This window comes from Daucus carota, chromosome 9, assembly GCF_001625215.2.
Source record: "Daucus carota subsp. sativus chromosome 9, DH1 v3.0, whole genome shotgun sequence".
In the NCBI taxonomy this organism is placed as follows: Eukaryota; Viridiplantae; Streptophyta; class Magnoliopsida; order Apiales; family Apiaceae; genus Daucus; species Daucus carota.
In genome coordinates, this window is record NC_030389.2 from 44,635,877 (window position 1) to 44,648,555 (window position 12,679).

The following is a 12,679-nucleotide window of genomic DNA, read 5'->3' on the forward strand; positions in this document are numbered from 1 at the left end:
TCAGGATTTTAAATTATGCTTAAAAATCCGACGGTATTCAATTAGGATTATTTATAATCCAATAAAATTTGCTAGTGAAGAAAGATCAACAAGAAGATGGAAAACTTTCGGCCATTGGCACTTTTAGGCAGACTGTGGTAGTTATTTTTTTCACAAGTTTTAATTTTTAAAATTTTAGATTTTTCACAAGTTTTTTAATGTTTCTTCTTTTTGTGTTAAGGTATAACTCTATGGAACGTACTGCCGTCGGTATGACTTTAATAACCGGAGGCATCTGGTTCGCGGAAAGAGACAAGAAGGACGAGAAAGAGGAGAGGAAGAAATGGGAAAACAGTATGGAGGCCAGGAGCATAAGAATTGAAGAGAATCAGCAGAATAAATACAGGGAAAAAAATATTCATATTATATAATTTTTTACCGTTCACAACATAAATAAGTCATGTTCACTTTGATTAGAATGGTGGATACCAAAAAGATAACAAAAAAAAAAACAAAAAATTGATATTCAAATTATGTAATTTTTTACCGTTGCACGACATTATGTAATTATGTAAAATTAAGGATAAAAATTTAAGGGGGTCGATTAACCCCTCTTACCCATTCTTACCCATATCAAGATCCGTCTAAAAAAAAGGTTAAGAAAAATAATGAGAGTGTGAAAATAGAAGATGGAAAGTCTACGACCGTTGGCATTATAAAGAATAAACTAGTAAACTAGATGGAGCTCACGATCGTCGGTATGACTTTGATAACCGGCGGGATTTTATTAGCGGAAAGTGATAAGAAGGCCGAGAGAGAAGAGAAAGCGGAGAGGAAGAAATGGGAGGACCATATGGAGGCCGAAAACATCAGAATTGAAGAAAACCAGCACAAGGCGGAGTAGTGGGGCAAATTGCTCGAACAAAATCAGCAAAAAATGAAACAGTCAGTTGAGCGGATTCGGGTTAGTTTGGACAAGGGCAAGAAATCTAGTTAGCGTGCATGAAGACTGAAGAGAACAAGACGATCAATTTAGCTTATGCTAGCGGGTTTGCAAAATTAGTATATCCGGAGAATATGTTGTAACGGACACACAGCAACAGCTATTGTTATTAAGTATCCGACGCATAATTTTCACGTCGACAATGGGACGATTTATGTCGGTGGGGATGGAGGCTCTATTGCTGATGCTTATACTCTGTGGCATAGAGTTCTGGAGCATCAAAGGTTTACCGTGGGTAACCGGGGTATGCGTAGTACTTGTGAGGCAAGAAATGCGATCCGGCTCATAGTATATTCGGAAATAGCACCGGGCGGCAACAACTTTGGAGATAACCCTAATAACATGGGTTATACTTTTATGGGGTTATATAAGGTACATGATGAGACTCTGGTGGAAACTGAGCTTGGATTTATTGTGTATCAGTATTTGCTAATTCCAGTTGAAGGTATGCCTCAATATTTTTTTCCCACTAACTTTCATTTTTGCATTTGTTTTTGTGTCTAGTTTTTGTTTTTTCATTTTTTTTATCGTGGAGAAAGTTTAACCTACTAATATCTATTAATTTTTAGATAATTATTAGGAGGAGCAATGTTTAGTTTGGTGACGTGGGATAAAATATAGGGTATATTGAGTATTGATATCTTTGTCAATAGTTATAACTTATAAATAGATTATGTTATAGAGGATGTGTAAAGGAAAGCTTCATACCCAGAAACATGGGTTATACTTTTATGGGGTTATATAAGGTACATGATGAGACTCTGGTGGAAACTGAGCTTGGATTTATTGTGTATCAGTATTTGCTAATTCCAGTTGAAGGTATGCCTCAATATTTTTTTCCCACTAACTTTCATTTTTGCATTTGTTTTTGTGTATAGTTTTTGTTTTTTCATTTTTTTTATCGTGGAGAAAGTTTAACCTACTAATATCTATTAATTTTTAGATAATTATTAGGAGGAGCAATGTTTAGTTTGGTGACGTGGGATAAAATATAGGGTATATTGAGTATTGATATCTTTGTCAATAGTTATAACTTATAAATAGATTACGTTATAGAGGATGTGTAAAGGAAAGCTTCATACCCAGAAACAAGTATCTTGGCGAAAGTTTTAGTGAGTAGTCTTAGGAAATCACTAGTATTATAAGTACACCCTTGACAAGGACTTACTAAGAATTAGTAAGGATAATAAACGTTGGATTACAACATAAATAAGTCATATTCACTTTGATTAGAATGGTGGATACCAAAAAGATAACAAAAAAAACAAAAAATTGATATTCAAATTATGTAATTTTTTACCGTTTCACGACATTATGTAATTATGTAAAATTAAGGATAAAAATTTAAGGGGGTCGATTGACCCTCTTACCCCTATCAAGATCCGTTTAGAAAAAAGTCAAGAAAAATAATGAGAGTGTGAAAATAGAAGATGGAAAGTCTACGACCGTTGGCATTATAAAGAATAAACTAGTAAACTATATGGAGCTCACGACCGTCGGTATGACTTTCACAACCGGCAGGATTTTATTAGCGGAAAGTGATAAAAAGGCCGAGAGAGAAGAGAAAGCGGAGAGGAAGAAATGGAAGGACCATATGGAGGCTGAAAACATCAGAATTGAAGAAAACCAGAACAAGGCGGAGTCGTGGGGCAAATGGCTCGAACAAAATCAGCAAAAAATGAAACAGTCAATTGAGCGCATTCGGGTAGTTTGGACAAGGGCAAGAAATCTAGTTAGCGTGCATGGAGACTGAAGAGAAGAAGACGAACAATTTAGCATTGGTTGCTGCAATCTCAGCAGGTGGGGTGACCCCTGTTGGATTTATAAATGTTATGAATTTTTTTGTATGATTATGGATCTTTCTGGTTAATTTATTTATGTAATAGATGGTGTAGTTTAATATATGTAAAGGATGGTTTTGTTTAGTTTTTATGGATGGTTCTGCTTAAAATTATAATTGTTTTTATATTAGTTTTATAATAATGTATAAATATGCAGTATATTATATCTTAATCGATTTGTACTCTGGCTAAATTAATTGTGTTTGAATTTTTCCTAAATATTAATATTTAGTAAAATTGATCTAAGTTTTTGACTCAAATTCGAACTTGAAAATTATGTCTCGGTCGATTTTGAACTCAATTTTATTACACATACAAGAAACTTATAAATTTAATAACAAATTTATAAAAACAGATGATACAAGCAAGCATTACCCAACACAAAACAAAAAACTGATTTGAGATGATCTCTGTTTGGTCATCTTCTAAAGAGAATTATTGACAAAACAGAAAACTGATTTGAGATGATCTCTGTTTGGTCATCTTCTAAAGAGAATTATTGACGCTTATTTGCTTTTGATTTTATCCGGGAAGCACAACAGATTTTTGAGAATTCTTTGTCGGCATATAAAGAATTGCACTAAATGTTACTCTCTCTTACTCTCTCCTCCTCCAGCATATATAATTTAATAAATTATTTTTAATTTTTTCTCTAAACACAGCATTTAAATATTAATTTTTTATTCAAATAAAGCAAGCTTTAATTATAAATTATAAACTACATTTTATAAGAGTATTAAAATACGTACCGAATAGTGAGCGTATAGAATTAAATGGAACAGAGGCAGTATTTCTTTTGTGCAAGTATGCAAAAAAATAAATGATGGAAGAAAAAGATTCTACATCGAACAAATATCAGTCCCAGACTAAATCAGCCGAGTGGAATTTAGAGTAGATGTCCAGTGAGTTCTATGAGAGTTCATGCATCCCAGGTCCCAGGATGATCAAATGTATCACATAATAAAATATAATATTTTTTATATTCTCTTTTTTTACCCATCATATTTAGTGCTGCTCCTTAAAAAAAACACTAATGATTGGCATTTCCAGTGCAACTTCACTTTAATTTGTTGCTAAGACTTTGTCACTGATATTAACCGCCTCCAAATGTGATTCCAGATCCAGCATTACCTTGTTCTTTTCTTCTAAGCTCATCTTCATAACCTCTCAGCTTAGCATCAAGTGCACTGATATAGTCTATGTGTAATATTTAACACTTATGGCAAAATAAACTATGAAAGTGCAATCAGCATAACTACAATAGTGTACAAAGCAGCATCGAGATCCCCTTAAATGGCTAGTTCGAGGGATGTGTGCGATGCGGTTTGGTGCGGTTTACACCCAAAACCGCAACTGGAACCACAAAGGTGCTGTTTCTAAAATTGAAAACCGAAACCAAACCAAACACCATTGGTGCAGTTCAGTTTATAGTAGAGCGGTTCCGGTTTTATATGTTGCAGTTCGGTTATCAAACCATGAAGAGTCCGAGAAACTAAAAATTATCATATGCATACTTTATAAAGGGTGAACTTGCTACAAATACACGGAATCTTCAGTTACAATCCCCAGTTTAAGTTGTAGAATACAAATAGAAATCACAGGAGACATGAAGTCAAAACATATAAAAATCTAAGCGTTGGGTTGCAATGACCCATAGAAACAGTTACAAATTAAACACTTCTCCTGCAATTTTATTATATGTACATGTTCAAGAGCTCCTTTGATAATAAAAACCAGCGACAAAGGCCACTTATGCATGTAAAAAGGCCACTTATGCATGTAATAGGAAACCAATTATAATAATTAGGTCTTCTTCATAACCTAACATATGTATACTCCAAATCCCCAATCAATTTAATCAGCAAGATCTACCACATTACACTGCAACAGTCCATATTAAATGTTATAATTTCGCAAATCAAACAATTAAGAATGCTAAACCAACTACAAAAATATTTAAAAACGGGGGATAATTAATTAATTAAACTAAATAGAATTAAACTACATTGGATCATTTACATCCATTACATACAACAAGATCTCGGTTTTATCTAGGGATCAACTCTTCTTGCCACTATAAATCCAAAACGGGGCCACCCCGGCTGCGTTGACTGCAGCAACCAATGCTAAATCGATCGCCTTGTTGTTCACAATAACCTAAATATCACAAACAATGCACAGATCAGATATAAATACAAATACGTTGTATATATTCACACACATACATGACATATGATTACCTGATGGAATTTCTTCAAAACTCTGATAATAACCATCTTCGTCTCTCTCCCCAACTCTCTCGCTCTCGATTTAAAATGTCTCCAGCTTTTAGGGTTACTGGCACGCTTTTCCTGAATTTTTATAGAAGTGGAGAGGCCCGCGCAATATTTGTTCGTTGGGTTGGGCCCGACACACAGGTCAAAACAGATTAGCGTATTTTTTAAATATATATGAGGGCCTTTCTAGTTGGCACTTTAAAATAACTTGTCCTATTATGCACTTTAATGTTTTTCTAAAATATAATCTTATAATTTATTTTTATTTTTAAAAATTATATAAAAGTTTTATATTTGAATTTTTATTTAAAAAAAATAGAAATAAGTTAATATAAATATTTTATGAGAATATTAAAATGCGTGCTGGGTATTGAAAAACATATAAAAATGAGTGGACGAATAGAGTATTTTTTACTATGATTAATGATGGAGGTTTTTGTATATATAAGGGACCATTATTATTAATGATATTGAAGTCATATTTGTCATCTAAATTATTAGTGTGTGTTTATGAACACGTATTAAAAAATGTTAATATCATCTAAATTGTTATATATATAATTATGGATATATATTAGATATATTAGAAAATGATAATTTTGTGGTTACGACACATGTTAGAAAATCTGTATATGTAGTTGGTGTTTGGCTTAGTTTAAAATAAACACTTTTGAGCTTTTTTTAATATTTTAAGCTGCTTCTACCTTTTACGTAGTGTTTGACAAAAGATGCGGAAGTGCTTATTTTGAGTTTTTAAGCTAGAAGTTGTAAGCCAGAAATACGAAAACATGTTAATACCATTGCTAGCTTACAGAATAATGTAAAACGAAATCATTGAAACAATAATACGGATTTATTACAAATCCAAAGTATGCTCAACTTTTGATAACTGTCATGATCTTCTCTTCGTAATCAACCATATTGCAAGCAGAGTTCTGGATTTTGCATTTCACTGAAATCAAATACATGTCTCCACTTATAAATGACAGAAAATTGTCTGTAAAAGGAAAGAACCTACCCTTAGTCAAATAATATGAGCATGTTCATGGTATCCCCTTGGCTAGGCATTTCAAGACTATCCCAGTTCCAATAACAGAACAGACATGTATTTTATGCATAAAAGTTATTGGCGGACAAAACTAAGAAAAGAGTAAACATGCCTTTTATAGTTTTATTTGCTATTTGAACACACTCACACACCTAGTTACCTTTAACAAGATATAGCACACTCACACACCTAGTTACCTCTAACAAGGCTTATCGCATGAAGAAAATAACCGTGATGCCGCTAAAACAATATACTTTCTGTACTTTCTGTATTTATATTAAATGATACTCCCTCTGTCCCATTTTAACTAATGTTTGACTTTTTAATACGTATATTTAGGTGTAAAAATGACATACCTACACTTAATAAAAAAATTCAATTCTTATATCAAATAAAAATTTAGATTCTAAACTTTTATTTGATATAAATTTTATAAAAAATAATTATGTTTAGATGTGATTTTTTTAACATCTTAAAATACGTGTAAAAAAGTCAAAAGCAGTTAAAATAGGACGGAGGGAGTATTAAAGTATCAAACCAGAAGACAGACATCTAACCTTGTGTTTCCCTTTGATTATTAAAGGAATGCACCATACCTTCAGATTCACATTCATTTTTATAATAAGCATAATTTAGCTAATGTGTAGAGAACATTAGAAATATTTTACAAGTCTGGTCTTCAAATAACTAAGCAAGAGGATGATTCACACTGGCATACCTTATTATTGAAAGGGTGGGAGTCTACATATATATAACAAAACATTTTTTTTTAGATTTATGATAGAATCCGACAGAATTTTGCATTGGCCAGGTATAACACTATTGAAGCCTCAGAATCATAATTTCAGGGACTAGAGAGTTCACTACGAGAAGAGCCATACTGTACAAACATTCAACCTTGGTTTTCAAACTGATTTATGAGAATAATAGAGGTCCCAGGATTCAAACTATACTGCTAGTAGCGTAAAATACAGAAATATTGAAATCACGCAAGGGCACAACTAAAGTTTTATCACAATCAGACAAGCATTTCCATGACATAACAGACATAACTGACCTAACAAATTCATTCACATAAGAAACAAATTCAAATTCATTCACATAAGAAACAAATTCACATATACGGAATCTTCAGTTACAATCCCCAGTTTAAGTTGTAAAAAACAAATAGAAATCACAGGAGACATGCAGTCAAGACATAAAATTTAAGCGTTGGGTTACAATGACCCACAGAAACAACCGGACATTGACAGACTTACAAATTAAATACTCCTCCTGCAATTCTATTATATGTACATGTTCTTGAGCTCCTTTGATAATAAACACCACGGACAAGGCCACTTATGCATGTAATAGGAAACTAATTATAATAATGCACGAGCACACCCCCTCCCCCCAAGTAGCGTATTTAAACGATTAACTTGCGCAACTGCCTTGTCAGGGAATTAGGTCTTGTTCATAACCTAACATATGTATACTCCACATACCCAATCACTTTAATCAACAAGATCTAACACATTACACGGCAACAGTCCCATATGAAAAATTATAATTTCGCAAATCAAACAATTAAGAATGCTAAACCAACAACAAAAATGTTAAAATACGCTTAAACAGGGGATAATTAATTAATTAAGTCATAGAATATTCAAAACCAGTACATCACCAATACATCCATATTAATTAACCAAGTCGAAGAATAATTAACATCAGTACATGACCGTTACAGCCAAGTTAATTAGTTAAGTCGAATAGTCGATACACGATTAGTTGTCGTCTCGTTGATTTCTGCGAAGCCTGAATAAAGAGGCGATCATTCCTGCAGCCGTGGCAACACTTATCATACATGATATTGCATTCTCGTTCCTTTCAGCAAACTAACATTACAATAATATAACAAGATTAGAGACAATAAACAAAACTCAAACACACATTACGATAAAAAGACAAGATTAGAGACATAAACAAAACTTAAACACCCATATGTCTGAAAACATACCAAACTTAAAGAACACATACAAACATAAGACTAATAGTAATATATAAACCTTATTGGCAGTGTCCAGATAACGGCGCAGAGCTGGGCGAGAAACCCTCCACGACATAGCCGATCTCGACAATCCCAGTATTATTTTCTTGATTTAAGAATATCTCTGTCTCTCTCTCTCTCGATCTATGTATTTCTCGATCTCTCTCAAACTACATACATTCTTTCAGTATTTCTCAATTTTTATCAAATCAGAACAGAGTTACTTAAAAAAGAGAAGTTAACAGAATTGGGTTAGGGATTGCCGATTGGACCGTTCTTCAATTCAATTCTCGGTTCCGCCCAAATATTTTTGATATGTTATACAGGGATTAATAAAATATAAAAAATAAGAATGAAAACGTAAAATAAAATAAAATAATGACACCTATTAAAGTTTAATGTATAAATAAATATAGTGAAAAAATAATAATGACGTAGTTATTTTTATAGGGTCGGAGAATCGATGTTTAAAATGGAATCATAGAAACCACTAAGCAGTAAGGTGTTCTGCTGCAGCAACCCTATATTTAACATAGAACTATATATTTTAGACAATATCTAAATCTAAATACATGTTTTTTTGTTTGTGTTTAGTATTAATTTTAAAATGTAACACTTTTTCGTGTAAAGTATATACATATGTGCAGTATCATATGTAATATAACGATTTTAAAACACTTTTTTATGAAGGAAATATTTGTTTGTTGATATTTATTTATTAGAAAAAATATTCATTTGATTAAAATTAGTTTGCACAAGAAATTTTGTTTTGTAGTTGGAGTTTGTGTTTAAAGTTGTGAACAATAGTTCAACTAAATTAATGAATATATAAAAAATAGGTTAAATTTCGATATGATTTAATAATATTCAGTCGAAATATGTTAAATACTTACTTAATTGGCGATCAATCAGTGGAAAAGTCAAATTTATCAGCCAAAAATCAATTAAAATGTTAAAATTTATATAAAAAAAAGTCGGAACAAATTTAAAAAAGTTCAAAATAATGACATATAGGCTTAAGTTATATGGAGACCATACTAACTTGGAGTATTGGAGTCTTCCATCTGGTCCCTTCATTTTAATGAAATCTAACGGTTGTAATTTTTTAATTTTTTATTTGAAAACCTGTGTATATATTGTTATCGTATACGTGTACAATCTTTTAAACGTGTAAAAAACTTGTAACTGTTTGTTATGATTAAGCGTTCGTTTGAAGAATCTTTAATTTATTCCCCTATTCTTCTCTTTGTAATTGATTACAAAATATTCCCCCGTTCTTCTCTTTGTAATTGATTACAAAGTTGTTACTCGCTGATTTTCTGTCAAGATTAGACTTGACCGGTTGTTCTACAAATAAGTTATTCACAAAGAACAATCATGTAAATTGTTTTCTATTCCGCACTTTAGTTGAAAGTGTTTTGTTCCGCACTATAGTTGAGTGTTCTGCAAATGTTTACTCATCCATTTGTTTTTCAATTCATAATAGCTTATGAAAATCAACACTGTATCACTTGTTCTGCACATCGATCTCACCAAAAGCAAAGAGGAAGTGAGATCTTGTTCTTCAGTATAATACACTCCTGTATTGTACGTATACGAAAAGTCAATGGCAATTTTTTAAATTATAAAAACAATTCCACGTGTCTCTCAATCTGCAATTTATTTTGTTATGATTTAGGGGTCGTTTGTTTCGAACAATTCTGGAATGAGGAATCGGTTTAGATCATTCCAACTCCATACTCTGTGTTTGGTTGGGAAAAAAATAATTTCAAACCCATTCCTCAAACCCCCAAGGTATAGGTTTCTCATACCCAAGGGGGGAGGTGGGTATGAGGGAGGGGTATGAGGAATGAACTTTGTTGACACTATTTTCATTCCAATTTTAACAATTTAATGTAAAAATTTATACAAATATAATTCATTGAACTAAAAATATATTAAATTAATAATTAACTTAATATTTTAAAATTAATAATGTAAAAATATTTTAAATCAAACATATACATTCCAGCGCTCAACCAAACACATGATATCAGAAATGATACCTCAACCCCATACCAACTTAACCCGATTCCTGATTCCAACCCGATACCACTATTTGAACCAAACGACCCCTTAATGGTGTAGGATTGGGTCTCCAAACACTTCAATATATCTATACTCCAATGAGCCCAACACATATATATAATTATATTATAAATGATATTAAATTTATTTATAATTAATGATCGGATTAATCATTTCAATTAATTAATAATCTCGGTCTACTGTACGTTGAGTTCTGATTACCACTTCTTCTCGCTCCGATTCCAATAGTATAAAAAATGACTCACGCGTCTTTCACACCTAATTCACATAGTACGATCGCACGACTCATTCATGCACCTTATTTCTAATACTACCCATGCCAAGTTGTGAAGCAACTAGCTTTACTCAAGTTCTTGAGATTAATTCAAGTACTGTCCCTTCTATATTCAAAATCATAAACTATATACAATTCTTGTGTTGAAACCGAAATAAGTCATATCTTATATATAAGGACCGTTTGAGTGAGTTTAAAATAAATGCTTATTGCTTAAAGTAAAAAAGTGAAGTAGAAGTTAGAAGCAAGTTAAAGACTTATAAGTGATTAAAGTGTTTGAAAAAAAAAGCAGAAGTCATGAAACAAAAGTTAGGAATCCTAACTCCTAACTTTTTATAAATGTTTCCTAACTCCTAACTTTTTACACAAACGGTACAAATAAGTGTTTCTAAATTAAAAATCGAGAAGCGGGGTTTAAAAGCTCCGCCCAAACACCCACGTAGATTATCTCAGTTTGATTGACCTCAATTGATGATGTACAAGAGTAAAGTATTTATGAGAAGATTTCACTGACGTTTTAGATATGGCTCAACTGATAATTGTGTGGTGTATGAAAGAGTTGACCTTGTATATTTATTGGCTAACATTTTTTTCTTAAGAAAATTTATTGGCAATGTTAGTAGATTAAAGGCATCTCACAGTACCGGGACTATGATAAATTCCACCATTCAGCAATCATTTTAAAGACAAAGATGGACTTTAATTTAAATACTACTCCCTCCGTCCCACAATACATGTCTTTTTTGGAAAAAAATTTTGTCCCACAATACATGTCTACTTTTAGTTTCCAATGCAAATATATTGCAAATATTTCAAAATTACCCTTCTTGAAAGTTGTATAACAATTAATGGAGGTTGAATAAGAGTCTACATTCATGCATTTATTAGGGGTAGAGGTGAGAAAATTTTATCTAATCAATGCTTTCTTAATATGCGTAATTTTTTCAAAAGAGACATGTATTGTGGGACGGAGTATTATTTAACATGTCTGAATTATACACGAGGACGGTAATAAGCCCTATAAAATAAACCCCGTAACAGAAAGAACAAAATAAAATCTAGTATCAAATATTATTTAGATTATTTCAAATTTCAAATTTCAAATTTCATGAATATTAAGTTTTTATTATAAAAAATAATTAGGATCTAACATGGGTTTAATAATAATTTTAGACTAAAATTTATATAATTTTATCTAAATTTCATCATGCAAAAATTTAACAAATCCCAATTTACGTTTAATTTTATTTTGGTTCCTGTGAAAGATGTTGTAACCTTTGATTTTTAAATTTAAATAAAATTTGATCTATTAAACTTGTTATATTTTGTGATTATAACTTTAACAACTCCCAATTTATATAGCTGAATTTCAAGAGAGCGTAAGAGTGCCTCTAGTCATGAGTCTTACTGTGTTAAGAATGAAAAGAGACTGAAACAAGAAGGCAAGAATTGAAGAAAGATGGAAGAACGAAAATTCTTAGCATAAAGAAATAAGAAAATGCTTGGTGCACATAATTGTGTACAAAAATTTGTACAAATTGATATGTGATAGATTTTAATCGGAATCGACCTCCTGTATTCACATCAACCATCACAATTAAAACTCACCACATTATCATGTACACAATTTTGTGTACCTAGCACTCCTCAAGTAAATATATGTATGCAGCTCTAATACGACGAAGAGTGATTTGATAATGATAATGCAATACACAGAAATGCTTAAGAAAAAAGTGAATGTGGGATATGGTGTAAAATATATAATATAATAATTCCTAAAATTTAACACTCATACATATGTGTATATATATTTTTAAACGACCATAATTGAACTCTTCAAATCACCCCATTTAACTAGTCATATATTTTTACAAAATAATTGAGAGTTTTATGCTATTATTTCTAGAATAATAATCATATTTGAATTTATCATCATAAAGATCGAGGGAAAGTCATGTCAAGAAATCTTTGTATTGAAAAAAAATATTTAAAATATTTGAAAAGGGTAAAATATTCACAGTTGAGAAATAATATTAAATAATTTAATAACATATCACAAATTTATATAATTAATAATATTTATATACTCTAATTATTTTATAATAATACTTAATATAAATATAATTATATAATATATAAAA

General features: G+C 31.3%; 2 long non-coding RNA genes across 2 annotated transcripts; both read right to left on the reverse strand.

The window, feature by feature from the left end:
* Positions 1 to 4,712: 4,712 nt before the first annotated feature.
* Positions 4,713 to 5,209, reverse strand: LOC135149740 (uncharacterized). The gene is made up of 2 exons (XR_010287935.1): positions 5,064 to 5,209; positions 4,713 to 4,980 (listed from the first exon to the last, which is right to left on the reverse strand). It is a non-coding gene; the product is annotated as an uncharacterized LOC135149740 (long non-coding RNA).
* Positions 5,210 to 7,751: 2,542 nt separating this feature from the next.
* LOC108202157 (uncharacterized) lies at positions 7,752 to 8,468 on the reverse strand. Its single transcript, XR_001803011.2, has 2 exons — positions 8,196 to 8,468; positions 7,752 to 8,024 (listed from the first exon to the last, which is right to left on the reverse strand). It is a non-coding gene; the product is annotated as an uncharacterized LOC108202157 (long non-coding RNA).
* Positions 8,469 to 12,679: the final 4,211 nt, after the last annotated feature.